We start from the raw sequence: 16,740 nt of genomic DNA, 5'->3' as shown, positions 1-16,740 counted from the left end.
ATTCCTGTCATTTAGTTGGAAATGATTTTCCCATTATCCCCAAAAACTCCTCACTGTGTCTAAGAACGCTTTTTTTCACAGGACAATACAGATCAGATTGACTTGAAAGGTCCTTTCACGCGACTACAGAATGCCTCTCATTCCACTAAAAGATACGCCAGTGCCTACAATAGACTAGGACTAGACTATGAGTCCCAATGTAGAAAGACCACAAGTCCACAGATATGCCTGTTTATTTAAACATCTGTATTATCATCAGCGTGTGACTGTAAAGGCGGGACCTCGCGCTCTCTGTAACGCGCTCCATTGGCAACATCAGTTAAATGTCGTTGGTTCAATCCCTCGCAGATGTTGTTTTTATTCCCATTTGTAACTGGGAAATACTGTCGCTGCAATACATATGTCTTAATCAAGCTAGTGGTTATTGACGTAAATGGCAGTGTTATAATGTTTCATGTACTGCAAATGTCACCACATAATGCGCTCTTAATTAGATTTGGTTGAAATACATTACAGTCACCCGATGAAAAAGTGTGCAAAGAGCATTAAAGAAACAAAAGGTTCATAACAGTAACAGGACATATCGAATTGTTTCAGTCCTCCACAGAGATTGCCAATGTATTAATGGAAATTCTAAAATATCTGCCCAACTGCCGTGACGTGACATTGCCTCACCGCAATGCCGTGACTCGGATTCGAACCGAGGTTGCTGCGGCCACAACGCAGAGTACTAACCACTATACGATCACGGCGAGCTACTTGGGCTGCTACAATGTGACGTTCCACCTCTATCATAAGCTGTACTCCATCTGTGATGTCATGACTCATGTTTTAATTAAAGGTTGGTTGTGATGTTATCCATGAGAATAAGTGGACACCTGATCCCAGTCACTTATTTAAGATCTCAATAATCAAGTCAGAATCCAAATGAAAGTCATCAAAGTGGAGCCAATTAGAAATAATATAGTTACACAAACCTGGCAATGGTGCGGCAGCCAGGGCCGATAATGGCCCGCCAGCCTGAGAGCAGGAAAGTGTGAGAGCAGTGATGGTCTTGTGAGAGTTTACAGCTGTTATTGACCCTGTCCCCTTCCATTGCAGAGTTTTCTCCCTATAAGAAGTGCAGAGGCTCCCTCCGGGGTGCTAATAGTAAATTTATTTTTTTGCGCAGGAGAAGTGCTCTTCACCAATTGCACGTGCCAAATCACCCGAAGGCCACCACCATAAAATTCAGGCATTCATGTTCATGCGTCCTCTATGTTATGTCCTTATAAAGGGATGCATGTTCATGATGACTCCATGTCACACCTGCATACAAGGATGCATGTTCATGCCGCCTCGTTCTCTTGGCTTCATACAGGGATTTTATCTTCTCCCTGTCTCACCCTCATGCAGGGATGCATGACCAATGCCCCTTCCCTTCTCACCCGCATACATGGATGCACGTTCATGTCTCCTCGTTCTCTCGGCTTCATACGGGGATTTTATCTCCTCCCTGTCTCACCCTCGGGAAGGGATGCATGACCAATGCTCCTTCCCGTCTCGCCCGCATACATGGATGCACGTTCACGCCTCCTCCTTCTCTCGGCTTCATACGGGGATCATATCTCCTCCCTGTCTCACCCTCATGAGGGGATGCATGACCAATGCTCCTTCCCTTCTCGCCTGCATACATGGATGCACATTCACGCCTCCTCCTTCTCTCGGCTTCATACGGGGATCATATCTCCTCCCTGTCTCACCCTCATGCAGGGATGCATGACCAATGCTCCTTCCTGTCTCGCCCGCATACATGGATGCACGTTCACGCCTCCTCCTTCTCTCGGCTTCATACGGGGATCATATCTCCTCCCTGTCTCACCCTCATGCAGGGATGCATGACCAATGCTCCTTCCCTTCTCGCCTGCATACATGGATGCACGTTCACGCCTCCTCCTTTTCTCGGCTTCATACTGGGATCATATCTCCTCAATGTCTCACCCTCACTTCCAACATGTCTAACTTCTTGTTCTCTTTGACGTCTGGGGCATGGGTGGCTACTGCACAGCTCTAGATGTCGCCCACCTGCAAGGTGCTATGGAAAGCGCTTTTCCACATTGGACGTGCTATATTAACCCCCTCTCCCCAAATACAATAAAAATAAAGAAATATATGTGCTTCCATAATGTCTACCTTCTAATGTTTCATATGTGTAAGCACATTGTCCTCCTCCTGACCACATTCTAAAACTATGTGCAAATTGTTCCTTCCATAAACTGTCACTTCCTTGGCCCTTTATTTATAATGACTGTTATACTCTCTCTCTTTCCGCCACAGTATAAAAATGCCTAGCACACCTCATGATTGGACTAAGAAATTCCTGTCATTTAGTTGGAAATGATTTTCCCATTATCCCCAAAAACTCCTCACTGTGTCTAAGAACGCTTTTTTTCACAGGACAATACAGATCAGATTGACTTGAAAGGTCCTTTCACGCGACTACAGAATGCCTCTCATTCCACTAAAAGATACGCCAGTGCCTACAATAGCCTAGGACTAGACTATGAGTCCCAATGTAGAAAGACCACAAGTCCACAGATATGCCTGTTTATTTAAACATCTGTATTATCATCAGCGTGTGACTGTAAAGGCGGGACTTTGCGCTCTCTGTAACGCGCTCCATTGGCAACATCAGTTAAATGTCGTTGGTTCAATCCCTCGCGGATGTTGTTTTTATTCCCATTTGTAACTGGGAAATACTGTCGCTGCATTACATATGTCTTAATCAAGCTAGTGGTTATTGACGTAAATGGCAGTGTTATAATGTTTCATGTACTGCAAATGTCACCACATAATGCGCTCTTAATTAGATTTGGTTGAAATACATTACAGTCACCCGATGAAAAAGTGTGCAAAGAGCATTAAAGAAACAAAAGGTTCATAACAGTAGCAGGACATATCGAATTGTTTCAGTCCTCCACAGAGATTGCCAATGTATTAATGGAAATTCTAAAATATCTGCCCAACTGCCGTGACATTGCCTCACCGCAATGCCGTGACTCGGATTCGAACCGAGTTTGCTGCGGCCACAACGCAGAGTACTAACCACTATACGATCACGGCGAGCTACTTGGGCTGCTACAATGTGACGTTCCACCTCTATCATAAGCTGTACTCCATCTGTGATGTCATGACTCATGTTTGAATTAAAGGTTGGTTGTGATGTTATCCATGAGAATAAGTGGACACCTGATCCCCAGTCACTTATTTAAGATCTCAATAATCAAGTCAGAATCCAAATGAAAGTCATCAAAGTGGAGCCAATTAGAAATAATATAGTTACACAAACCTGGCAATGGTGCGGCAGCCAGGGCCGATAATGGCCCGCCAGCCTGAGAGCAGGAAAGTGTGAGAGCAGTGATGGTCTTGTGAGAGTTTACAGCTGTTATTGACCCTGTCCCCTTCCATTGCAGAGTTTTCTCCCTATAAGAAGTGCAGAGGCTCCCTCCGGGGTGCTAATAGTAAATTTATTTTTTTGCGCAGGAGAAGTGCTCTTCACCAATTGCACGTGCCAAATCACCCGAAGGCCACCACCATAAATTTCAGGCATTCATGTTCATGCGTCCTCCATGTTATGTCCTTATAAAGGGATGCATGTTCATGATGACTACATGTCACACCTGCATACAAGGATGCATGTTCATGCCGCCTCGTTCTCTTGGCTTCATACAGGGATTTTATCTCCTCCCTGTCTCACCCTCATGCAGGGATGCATGACCAATGCTCCTTCCCTTCTCGCCCGCATACATGGATGCACGTTCATGTCTCCTCGTTCTCTCGGCTTCATACAGGGATTTTATATCCTCCCTGTCTCACCCTCGGGAAGGGATGCATGACCAATGCTCCTTCCCGTCTCGCCCGCATACATGGATGCACGTTCACGCCTCCTCCTCCTCTCGGCTTCATACGGGGATCATATCTCCTCCCTGTCTCACCCTCATGCAGGGATGCATGACCAATGCTCCTTCCTGTCTCGCCCGCATACATGGATGCACGTTCACGCCTCCTCCTTCTCTCGGCTTCATACGGGGATCATATCTCCTCCCTGTCTCACCCTCATGCAGGGATGCATGACCAATGCTCCTTCCTGTCTCGCCCGCATACATGGATGCACGTTCACGCCTCCTCCTTCTCTCGGCTTCATACGGGGATCATATCTCCTCCCTGTCTCACCCTCATGCAGGGATGCATGACCAACGCGAGTTCCCTTCTCGCCTGCATACATGGATGCACGTTCACGCCTCCTCCTTTTCTCGGCTTCATACTGGGATCATATCTCCTCAATGTCTCACCCTCACTTCCAACATGTGTAACTTCTTGTTCTCTTTGACGTCTGGGGCATGGGTGGCTACTGCACAGCTCTAGATGTCGCCCACCTGCAAGGTGCTATGGAAAGCACTTTTCCACATTGGACGTGCTATATTAACCCCCTCTCCCCAAATACAATAAAAATAAAGAAATATATGTGCTTCCATAATGTCTACCTTCTAATGTTTCATATGTGTAAGCACATTGTCCTCCTCCTGACCACATTCTAAAACTATGTGCAAATTGTTCCTTCCATAAACTGTCACTTCCTTGGCCCTTTATTTATAATGACTGTTATACTCTCTCTCTTTCCGCCACAGTATAAAAATGCCTAGCACACCTCATGATTGGACTAAGAAATTCCTGTCATTTAGTTGGAAATGATTTTCCCATTATCCCCAAAAACTCCTCACTGTGTCTAAGAACGCTTTTTTTCACAGGACGATACAGATCAGATTGACTTGAAAGGTCCTTTCACGCGACTACAGAATGCCTCTCATTCCACTAAAGGATACGCCAGTGCCTACAATAGCCTAGGACTAGACTGTGAGTCCCAATGTAGAAAGACCACAAGTCCACAGATATGCCTGTTTATTTAAACATCTGTATTATCATCAGCGTGTGACTGTAAAGGCGGGACTTTGCGCTCTCTGTAACGCGCTCCATTGGCAACATCAGTTAAATGTCGTTGGTTCAATCCCTCGCGGATGTTGTTTTTATTCCCATTTGTAACTGGGAAATACTGTCGCTGCAATACATATGTCTTAATCAAGCTAGTGGTTATTGACGTAAATAGCAGTGTTATAATGTTTCATGTACTGCAAATGTCACCACATAATGCGCTCTTAATTAGATTTGGTTGAAATACATTACAGTCACCCGATGAAAAAGTGTGCAAAGAGCATTAAAGAAACAAAAGGTTCATAACAGTAACAGGACATATCGAATTGTTTCAGTCCTCCACAGAGATTGCCAATGTATTAATGGAAATTCTAAAATATCTGCCCAACTGCCGTGACGTGACATTGCCTCACCGCAATGCCGTGACTCGGATTCGAACCGAGGTTGCTGCGGCCACAACGCAGAGTACTAACCACTATACGATCACGGCGAGCTACTTGGGCTGCTACAATGTGACGTTCCACCTCTATCATAAGCTGTACTCCATCTGTGATGTCATGACTCATGTTTGAATTAAAGGTTGGTTGTGATGTTATCCATGAGAATAAGTGGACACCTGATCCCCAGTCACTTATTTAAGATCTCACTAATCAAGTCAGAATCCAAATGAAAGTCATCAAAGTGGAGCCAATTAGAAATAATATAGTTACACAAACCTGGCAATGGTGCGGCAGCCAGGGCTGATAATGGCCCGCCAGCCTGAGAGCAGGAAAGTGTGAGAGCAGTGATGGTCTTGTGAGAGTTTACAGCTGTTATTGAACCTGTCCCCTTCCATTGCAGAGTTTTCTCCCTATAAGAAGTGCAGAGGCTCCCTCCGGGGTGCTAATAGTACATTTATTTTTTTGCGCAGGAGAAGTGCTCTTGACCAATTGCACGTGCCAAATCACCCGAAGGCCACCACCATAAAATTCAGGCATTCATGTTCATGCGTCCTCCATGTTATGTCCTTATAAAGGGATGCATGTTCATGATGACTCCATGTCACACCTGCATACAAGGATGCATGTTCATGCCGCCTCGTTCTCTTGGCTTCATAAAGGGATTTTATCTCCTCCCTGTCTCACCCTCATGCAGGGATGCATGACCAATGCTCCTTCCCTTCTCGCCCGCATACATGGATGCACGTTCATGTCTTGTTGTTCTCTCGGCTTCATACGGGGATTTTATCTCCTCCCTGTCTCACCCTCAGGAAGGGATGCATGACCAATGCTCCTTCCCGTCTCGCCCGCATACATGGATGCACGTTCACGCCTCCTCCTTCTCTCGGCTTCATACGGGGATCATATCTCCTCCCTGTCTCACCCTCATGCAGGGATGCATGACCAATGCTCCTTCCCTTCTCGCCTGCATACATGGAGCAACGTTCACGCCTCCTCCTTCTCTCGGCTTCATACGGGGATCATATCTCCTCCCTGTCTCACCCTCATGCAGGGATGCATGACCAACGCTCCTTCCTGTCTCGCCCGCATACATGGATGCACGTTCACGCCTCCTCCTTCTCTCGGCTTCATACGGGGATCATATCTCCTCCCTGTCTCACCCTCATGCAGGGATGCATGACCAATGCTCCTTCCCTTCTCGCCTGCATACATGGATGCACGTTCACGCCTCCTCCTTCTCTCGGCTTCATACGGGGATCATATCTCCTCAATGTCTCACCCTCACTTCCAACATGTGTAACTTCTTGTTCTCTTTGACGTCTGGGGCATGGGTGGCTACTGCACAGATCTAGATGTCGCCCACCTGCAAGGTGCTATGGAAAGCACTTTTCCACATTGGACGTGCTATATTAACCCCCTCTCCCCAAATACAATAAAAATAAAGAAATATATGTGCTTCCATAATGTCTACCTTCTAATGTTTCATATGTGTAAGCACATTGTCCTCCTCCTGACCACATTCTAAAACTATGTGCAAATTGTTCCTTCCATAAACTGTCACTTCCTTGGCCCTTTATTTATAATGACTGTTATACTCTCTCTCTTTCCGCCACAGTATAAAAAAGCCTAGCACACCTCATGATTGGACTAAGAAATTCCTGTCATTTAGTTGGAAATGATTTTCCCATTATCCCCAAAAACTCCTCACTGTGTCTAAGAACATTTTTTTTCACAGGACAATACAGATCAGATTGACTTGAAAGGTCCTTTCACGCGACTACAGAATGCCTCTCATTCCACTAGAAGATACGCCAGTGCCTACAATAGCCTAGGACTAGACTATGAGTCCCAATGTAGAAAGACCACAAGTCCACAGATATGCCTGTTTATTTAAACATCTGTATTATCATCAGCGTGTGACTGTAAAGGCGGGACTTTGCGCTCTCTGTAACGCGCTCCATTGGCAACATCAGTTAAATGTCGTTGGTTCAATCCCTCGCGGATGTTGTTTTTATTCCCATTTGTAACTGGGAAATACTGTCGCTGCAATACATATGTCTTAATCAAGCTAGTGGTTATTGACGTAAATGGCAGTGTTATAATGTTTCATGTACTGCAAATGTCACCACATAATGCGCTCTTAATTAGATTTGGTTGAAATACATTACAGTCACCCGATGAAAAAGTGTGCAAAGAGCATTAAAGAAACAAAAGGTTCATAACAGTAACAGGACATATCGAATTGTTTCAGTCCTCCACAGAGATTGCCAATGTATTAATGGAAATTCTAAAATATCTGCCCAACTGCCGTGACATTGCCTCACCGCAATGCCGTGACTCGGATTCGAACCGAGGTTGCTGCGGCCACAACGCAGAGTACTAACCACTATACGATCACGGCGAGCTACTTGGGCTGCTACAATGTGACGTTCCACCTCTATCATAAGCTGTACTCCATCTGTGATGTCATGACTCATGTTTGAATTAAAGGTTGGTTGTGATGTTATCCATGAGAATAAGTGGACACCTGATCCCCAGTCACTTATTTAAGATCTCAATAATCAAGTCAGAATCCAAATGAAAGTCATCAAAGTGGAGCCAATTAGAAATAATATAGTTACACAAACCTGGCAATGGTGCGGCAGCAAGGGCTGATAATGGCCCGCCAGCCTGAGAGCAGGAAAGTGTGAGAGCAGTGATGGTCTTGTGAGAGTTTACAGCTGTTATTGAACCTGTCCCCTTCCATTGCAGAGTTTTCTCCCTATAAGAAGTGCAGAGGCTCCCTCCGGGGTGCTAATAGTAAATTTATTTTTTTGCGCAGGAGAAGTGCTCTTCACCAATTGCACGTGCCAAATCACCCGAAGGCCACCACCATAAAATTCAGGCATTCATGTTCATGCGTCCTCCATGTTATGTCCTTATAAAGGGATGCATGTTCATGATGACTCCATGTCACACCTGCATACAAGGATGCATGTTCATGCCGCCTCGTTCTCTTGGCTTCATACAGGGATTTTATCTCCTCCCTGTCTCACCCTCATGCAGGGATGCATGACCAATGCTCCTTCCCTTCTCGCCCGCATACATGGATGCACGTTCATGTCTCCTCGTTCTCTCGGCTTCATACGGGGATTTTATCTCCTCCCTGTCTCACCCTCGGGAAGGGATGCATGACCAATGCTCCTTCCCGTCTCGCCCGCATACATGGATGCACGTTCACGCCTCCTCCTTCTCTCGGCTTCATACGGGGATCATATCTCCTCCCTGTCTCACCCTCATGAGGGGATGCATGACCAATGCTCCTTCCCTTCTCGCCTGCATACATGGATGCACGTTCACGCCTCCTCCTTCTCTCGGCTTCATACGGGGATCATATCTCCTCCCTGTCTCACCCTCATGCAGGGATGCATGACCAATGCTCCTTCCTGTCTCGCCCGCATACATGGATGCACGTTCACGCCTCCTCCTTCTCTCGGCTTCATACGGGGATCATATCTCCTCCCTGTCTCACCCTCATGCAGGGATGCATGACCAATGCTCCTTCCCTTCTCGCCTGCATACATGGATGCACGTTCACGCCTCCTCCTTTTCTCGGCTTCATACGGGGATCATATCTCCTCAATGTCTCACCCTCACTTCCAACATGTGTAACTTCTTGTTCTCTTTGACGTCTGGGGCATGGGTGGCTACTGCACAGCTCTAGATGTCGCCCACCTGCAAGGTGCTATGGAAAGCACTTTTCCACATTGGACGTGCTATATTAACCCCCTCTCCCCAAATACAATAAAAATAAAGAAATATATGTGCTTCCATAATGTCTACCTTCTAATGTTTCATATGTGTAAGCACATTGTCCTCCTCCTGACCAAATTCTAAAACTATGTGCAAATTGTTCCTTCCATAAACTGTCACTTCCTTGGCCCTTTATTTATAATGACTGTTATACTCTCTCTCTTTCCGCCACAGTATAAAAATGCCTAGCACACCTCATGATTGGACTAAGAAATTCCTGTCATTTAGTTGGAAATGATTTTCCCATTATCCCCAAAAACTCCTCACTGTGTCTAAGAACATTTTTTTTCACAGGACAATACAGATCAGATTGACTTGAAAGGTCCTTTCACGCGACTACAGAATGCCTCTCATTCCACTAAAAGATACGCCAGTGCCTACAATAGCCTAGGACTAGACTATGAGTCCCAATGTAGAAAGACCACAAGTCCACAGATATGCCTGTTTATTTAAACATCTGTATTATCATCAGCGTGTGACTGTAAAGGCGGGACTTTGCGCTCTCTGTAACGCGCTCCATTGGCAACATCAGTTAAATGTCGTTGGTTCAATCCCTCGCGGATGTTGTTTTTATTCCCATTTGTAACTGGGAAATACTGTCGCTGCAATACATATGTCTTAATCAAGCTAGTGGTTATTGACGTAAATGGCAGTGTTATAATGTTTCATGTACTGCAAATGTCACCACATAATGCGCTCTTAATTAGATTTGGTTGAAATACATTACAGTCACCCGATGAAAAAGTGTGCAAAGAGCATTAAAGAAACAAAAGGTTCATAACAGTAACAGGACATATCGAATTGTTTCAGTCCTCCACAGAGATTGCCAATGTATTAATGGAAATTCTAAAATATCTGCCCAACTGCCGTGACATTGCCTCACCGCAATGCCGTGACTCGGATTTGAACCGAGGTTGCTGTGGCCACAACGCAGAGTACTAACCACTATACGATCACGGCGAGCTACTTAGGCAGCTACAATGCGACGTTCCACCTCTATCATAAGCTGTACTCCATCTGTGATGTCATGACTCATGTTTGAATTAAAGGTTGGTTGTGATGTTATCCATGAGAATAAGTGGACAACTGATCCCCAGTCACTTATTTAAGATCTCAATAATCAAGTCAGAATCCAAATGAAAGTCATCAAAGTGGAGCCAATTAGAAATAATATAGTTACACAAACCTGGCAATGGTGCGGCAGCCAGGGCTGATAATGGCCCGCCAGCCTGAGAGCAGGAAAGTGTGAGAGCAGTGATGGTCTTGTGAGAGTTTACAGCTGTTATTGAACCTGTCCCCTTCCATTGCAGAGTTTTCTCCCTATAAGAAGTGCAGAGGCTCCCTCCGGGGTGGTAATAGTACATTTATTTTTTTGCGCAGGAGAAGTGCTCTTGACCAATTGCACGTGCCAAATCACCCGAAGGCCACCACCATAAAATTCAGGCATTCATGTTCATGCGTCCTCCATGTTATGTCCTTATAAAGGGATGCATGTTCATGATGACTCCATGTCACACCTGCATACAAGGATGCATGTTCATGAACCCTCGTTCTCTTGGCTTCATAAAGGGATTTTATCTCCTCCCTGTCTCACCCTCATGCAGGGATGCATGACCAATGCTCCTTCCCTTCTCGCCCGCATACATGGATGCACGTTCATGTCTTGTCGTTCTCTCGGCTTCATACGGGGATTTTATCTCCTCCCTGTCTCACCCTCAGGAAGGGATGCATGACCAATGCTCCTTCCCGTCTCGCCCGCATACATGGATGCACGTTCACGCCTCCTCCTTCTCTCGGCTTCATACGGGGATCATATCTCCTCCCTGTCTCACCCTCATGCAGGGATGCATGACCAATGCTCCTTCCTGTCTCGCCCGTATACATGGATGCACGTTCACGCCTCCTCCTTCTCTCGGCTTCATACGGGGATCATATCTCCTCCCTGTCTCACCCTCATGCAGGGATGCATGACCAATGCTCCTTCCCTTCTCGCCTGCATACATGGAGCAACGTTCACGCCTCCTCCTTCTCTCGGCTTCATACGGGGATCATATCTCCTCCCTGTCTCACCCTCATGCAGGGATGCATGACCAACGCTCCTTCCTGTCTCGCCCGCATACATGGATGCACGTTCACGCCTCCTCCTTCTCTCGGCTTCATACGGGGATCATATCTCCTCCCTGTCTCACCCTCATGCAGGGATGCATGACCAATGCTCCTTCCCTTCTCGCCTGCATACATGGATGCACGTTCACGCCTCCTCCTTCTCTCGGCTTCATACGGGGATCATATCTCCTCAATGTCTCACCCTCACTTCCAACATGTGTAACTTCTTGTTCTCTTTGACGTCTGGGGCATGGGTGGCTACTGCACAGATCTAGATGTCGCCCACCTGCAAGGTGCTATGGAAAGCACTTTTCCACATTGGACGTGCTATATTAACCCCCTCTCCCCAAATACAATAAAAATAAAGAAATATATGTGCTTCCATAATGTCTACCTTCTAATGTTTCATATGTGTAAGCACATTGTCCTCCTCCTGACCACATTCTAAAACTATGTGCAAATTGTTCCTTCCATAAACTGTCACTTCCTTCGCCCTTTATTTATAATGACTATTATACTCTCTCTCTTTCCGCCACAGTATAAAAAAGCCTAGCACACCTCATGATTGGACTAAGAAATTCCTGTCATTTAGTTGGAAATGATTTTCCCATTATCCCCAAAAACTCCTCACTGTGTCTAAGAACGCTTTTTTTCACAGGACAATACAGATCAGATTGACTTGAAAGGTCCTTTCACGCGACTACAGAATGCCTCTCATTCCACTAAAAGATACGCCAGTGCCTACAATAGCCTAGGACTAGACTATGAGTCCCAATGTAGAAAGACCACAAGTCCACAGATATGCCTGTTTATTTAAACATCTGTATTATCATCAGCGTGTGACTGTAAAGGCGGGACCTCGCGCTCTCTGTAACGCGCTCCATTGGCAACATCAGTTAAATGTCGTTGGTTCAATCCCTCGCGGATGTTGTTTTTATTCCCATTTGTAACTGGGAAATACTGTCGCTGCAATACATATGTCTTAATCAAGCTAGTGGTTATTGACGTAAATGGCAGTGTTATAATGTTTCATGTACTGCAAATGTCACCACATAATGCGCTCTTAATTAGATTTGGTTGAAATACATTACAGTCACCCGATGAAAAAGTGTGCAAAGAGCATTAAAGAAACAAAAGGTTCATAACAGTAACAGGACATATCGAATTGTTTCAGTCCTCCACAGAGATTGCCAATGTATTAATGGAAATTCTAAAATATCTGCCCAACTGCCGTGACATTGCCTCACCGCAATGCCGTGACTCGGATTCGAACCGAGGTTGCTGCGGCCACAACGCAGAGTACTAACCACTATACGATCACGGCGAGCTACTTGGGCTGCTACAATGTGACGTTCCACCTCTATCATAAGCTGTACTCCATCTGTGATGTCATGACTCATGTTTGAATTAAAGGTTGGTTGTGATGTTATCCATGAGAATAAGTGGACACCTGATCCCCAGTCACTTATTTAAGATCTCAATAATCAAGTCGGAATCCAAATGAAAGTCATCAAAGTGGAGCCAATTAGAAATATTACAGTTACACAAACCTGGCAATGGTGCGGCAGCCAGGGCCGATAATGGCCCGCCAGCCTGAGAGCAGGAAAGTGTGAGAGCAGTGATGGTCTTGTGAGAGTTTACAGCTGTTATTGACCCTGTCCCCTTCCATTGCAGAGTTTTCTCCCTATAAGAAGTGCAGAGGCTCCCTCCGGGGTGCTAATAGTAAATTTATTTTTTTGCGCAGGAGAAGTGCTCTTCACCAATTGCACGTGCCAAATCACCCGAAGGCCACCACCATAAAATTCAGGCATTCATGTTCATGCGTCCTCCATGTTATGTCCTTATAAAGGGATGCATGTTCATGATGACTCCATGTCGCACCTGCATACAAGGATGCATGTTCATGCCGCCTCGTTCTCTTGGCTTCATACAGGGATTTTATCTCCTCCCCTGTCTCACCCTCATGCAGGGATGCATGACCAATGCTCCTTCCCTTCTCGCCCGCATACATGGATGCACGTTCATGTCTCCTCGTTCTCTCGGCTTCATACGGGGATTTTATCTCCTCCCTGTCTCACCCTCAGGAAGGGATGCATGACCAATGCTCCTTCCCGTCTCGCCCGCATACATGGATGCACGTTCACGCCTCCTCCTTCTCTCGGCTTCATACGGGGATCATATCTCCTCCCTGTCTCACCCTCATGCAGGGATGCATGACCAAGGCTCCTTCCTGTCTCGCCCGCATACATGGATGCACGTTCACGCCTCCTCCTTCTCTCGGCTTCATACGGGGATCATATCTCCTCCCTGTCTCACCCTCATGCAGGGATGCATGACCAATGCTCCTTCCCTTCTCGCCTGCATACATGGATGCACGTTCACGCCTCCTCCTTCTCTCGGCTTCATACGGGGATCATATCTCCTCCCTGTCTCACCCTCATGCAGGGATGCATGACCAATGCTCCTTCCTGTCTCGCCCGCATACATGGATGCACGTTCACGCCTCCTCCTTCTCTCGGCTTCATACGGGGATCATATCTCCTCCCTGTCTCACCCTCATGCAGGGATGCATGACCAATGCTCCTTCCCTTCTCGCCTGCATACATGGATGCACGTTCACGCCTCCTCCTTCTCTCGGCTTCATACGGGGATCATATCTCCTCAATGTCTCACCCTCACTTCCAACATGTGTAACTTCTTGTTCTCTTTGACGTCTGGGGCATGGGTGGCTACTGCACAGCTCTAGATGTCGCCCACCTGCAAGGTGCTATGGAAAGCACTTTTCCACATTGGACGTGCTATATTAACCCCCTCTCCCCAAATACAATAAAAATAAAGAAATATATGTGCTTCCATAATGTCTACCTTCTAATGTTTCATATGTGTAAGCACATTGTCCTCCTCCTGACCACATTCTAAAACTATGTGCAAATTGTTCCTTCCATAAACTGTCACTTCCTTGGCCCTTTATTTATAATGACTGTTATACTCTCTCTCTTTCCGCCACAGTATAAAAAAGCCTAGCACACCTCATGATTGGACTAAGAAATTCCTGTCATTTAGTTGGAAATGATTTTCCCATTATCCCCAAAAACTCCTCACTGTGTCTAAGAACGCTTTTTTTCACAGGACAATACAGATCAGATTGACTTGAAAGGTCCTTTCACGCGACTACAGAATGCCTCTCATTCCACTAAAAGATACGCCAGTGCCTACAATAGCCTAGGACTAGACTATGAGTCCCAATGTAGAAAGACCACAAGTCCACAGATATGCCTGTTTATTTAAACATCAGTATTATCATCAGCGTGTGACTGTAAAGGCGGGACCTTGCGCTCTCTGTAACGCGCTCCATTGGCAACATCAGTTAAATGTCGTTGGTTCAATCCCTCGCGGATGTTGTTTTTATTCCCATTTGTAACTGGGAAATACTGTCGCTGCAATACATATGTCTTAATCAAGCTAGTGGTTATTGACGTAAATGGCAGTGTTATAATGTTTCATGTACTGCAAATGTCACCACATAATGCGCTCTTAATTAGATTTGGTTGAAATACATTACATTCACCCGATGAAAAAGTGTGCAAAGAGCATTAAAGAAACAAAAGGTTCATAACAGTAACAGGACATATCGAATTGTTTCAGTCCTCCACAGAGATTGCCAATGTATTAATGGAAATTCTAAAATATCTGCCCAACTGCCGTGACATTGCCTCACCGCAATGCCGTGACTCGGATTCGAACCGAGGTTGCTGCGGCCACAACGCAGAGTACTAACCACTATACGATCACGGCGAGCTACTTGGGCTGCTACAATGTGTCGTTCCACCTCTATCATAAGCTGTACTCCATCTGTGATGTCATGACTCATGTTTGAATTAAAGGTTGGTTGTGATGTTATCCAGGAGAATAAGTGGACACCTGATCCCCAGTCACTTATTTAAGATCTCAATAATCAAGTCAGAATCCAAATGAAAGTCATCAAAGTGGAGCCGATTAGAAATAATATAGTTACACAAACCTGGCAATCGTGCGGCAGCCAGGGCCGATAATGGCCCGCCAGCCTGAGAGCAGGAAAGTGTGAGAGCAGTGATGGTCTTGTGAGAGTTTACAGCTGTTATTGACCCTGTCCCCTTCCATTGCAGAGTTTTCTCCCTATAAGAAGTGCAGAGGCTCCCTCCGGGGTGCTAATAGTAAATTTATTTTTTTTGCGCAGGAGAAGTGCTCTTCACCAATTGCACGTGCCAAATCACCCGAAGGCCACCACCATAAAATTCAGGCATTCATGTTCATGCGTCCTCCATGTTATGTCCTTATAAAGGGATGCATGTTCATGATGACTCCATGTCACACCTGCATACAAGGATGCATGTTCATGCCGCCTCATTCTCTTGGCTTCATACAGGGATTTTATCTCCTCCCTGTCTCACCCTCATGCAGGGATGCATGACCAATGCTCCTTCCCTTCTCGCCCGCATACATGGATGCACGTTCATGTCTCCTCGTTCTCTCGGCTTCATACAGGGATTTTATCTCCTCCCTGTCTCACCCTCAGGAAGGGATGCATGATCAATGCTCCTTCCCGTCTCGCCCGCATACATGGATGCACGTTCACGCCTCCTCCTTCTCTCGGCTTCATACGGGGATCATATCTCCTCCCTGTCTCACCCTCATGCAGGGATGCATGACCAATGCTCCTTCCCTTCTCGCCTGCATACATGGATGCACGTTCACGCCTCCTCCTTCTCTCGGCTTCATACGGGGATCATATCTCCTCCCTGTCTCACCCTCATGCAGGGATGCATGACCAATGCTCCTTCCCTTCTCGCCTGCATACATGGATGCACGTTCACGCCTCCTCCTTTTCTCGGCTTCATACGGGGATCATATCTCCTCAATGTCTCACCCTCACTTCCAACATGTGTAACTTCTTGTTCTCTTTGACGTCTGGGGCATGGGTGGCTACTGCACAGCTCTAGATGTCGCCCACCTGCAAGGTGCTATGGAAAGCACTTTTCCACATTGGACGTGCTATATTAACCCCCTCTCCCCAAATACAATAAAAATAAAGAAATATATGTGCTTCCATAATGTCTACCTTCTAATGTTTCATATGTGTAAGCACATTGTCCTCCTCCTGACCACATTCTAAAACTATGTGCAAATTGTTCCTTCCATAAACTGTCACTTCCTTGGCCCTTTATTTATAATGACTGTTATACTCTCTCTCTTTCCGCCACAGTATAAAAAAGCCTAGCACACCTCATGATTGGACTAAGAAATTCCTGTCATTTAGTTGGAAATGATTTTCCCATTATCCCCAAAAACTCCTCACTGTGTCTAAGAACGCTCTTTTTCACAGGACAATACAGATCAGATTGACTTGAAAGGTCCTTTCACGCGACTACAGAATGCCTCTCATTCCACTAAAAGA

General features: G+C 45.9%; 5 non-coding genes across 5 annotated transcripts; all 5 read right to left on the bottom strand.

Annotated features, from left to right (window-relative positions):
• Positions 1 to 680: 680 nt before the first annotated feature.
• TRNAH-GUG (transfer RNA histidin (anticodon GUG)) lies at positions 681 to 752 on the bottom strand. Its single transcript has one exon. It is a non-coding gene; the product is annotated as a tRNA-His (tRNA).
• Positions 753 to 5,386: 4,634 nt separating this feature from the next.
• On the bottom strand, positions 5,387 to 5,458 carry TRNAH-GUG (transfer RNA histidin (anticodon GUG)). Its single transcript has one exon. It is a non-coding gene; the product is annotated as a tRNA-His (tRNA).
• A 2,279-nt stretch (positions 5,459 to 7,737) lies between these two features.
• Positions 7,738 to 7,809, bottom strand: TRNAH-GUG (transfer RNA histidin (anticodon GUG)). Its single transcript has one exon. It is a non-coding gene; the product is annotated as a tRNA-His (tRNA).
• A 4,749-nt stretch (positions 7,810 to 12,558) lies between these two features.
• TRNAH-GUG (transfer RNA histidin (anticodon GUG)) lies at positions 12,559 to 12,630 on the bottom strand. The gene has a single exon. It is a non-coding gene; the product is annotated as a tRNA-His (tRNA).
• A 2,399-nt stretch (positions 12,631 to 15,029) lies between these two features.
• Positions 15,030 to 15,101, bottom strand: TRNAH-GUG (transfer RNA histidin (anticodon GUG)). The gene has a single exon. It is a non-coding gene; the product is annotated as a tRNA-His (tRNA).
• Positions 15,102 to 16,740: the final 1,639 nt, after the last annotated feature.

Source organism: Ambystoma mexicanum (assembly GCF_040938575.1).
Source record: "Ambystoma mexicanum isolate Mex_15411 chromosome 12 unlocalized genomic scaffold, UKY_AmexF1_1 Mex_chr12_unloc.1, whole genome shotgun sequence".
NCBI lineage: Eukaryota > Metazoa > Chordata > Amphibia > Caudata > Ambystomatidae > Ambystoma > Ambystoma mexicanum.
The sequence above is the reverse complement of the archived record's forward strand: the minus strand, read 5'-3'. Positions and strand labels throughout refer to the sequence as shown.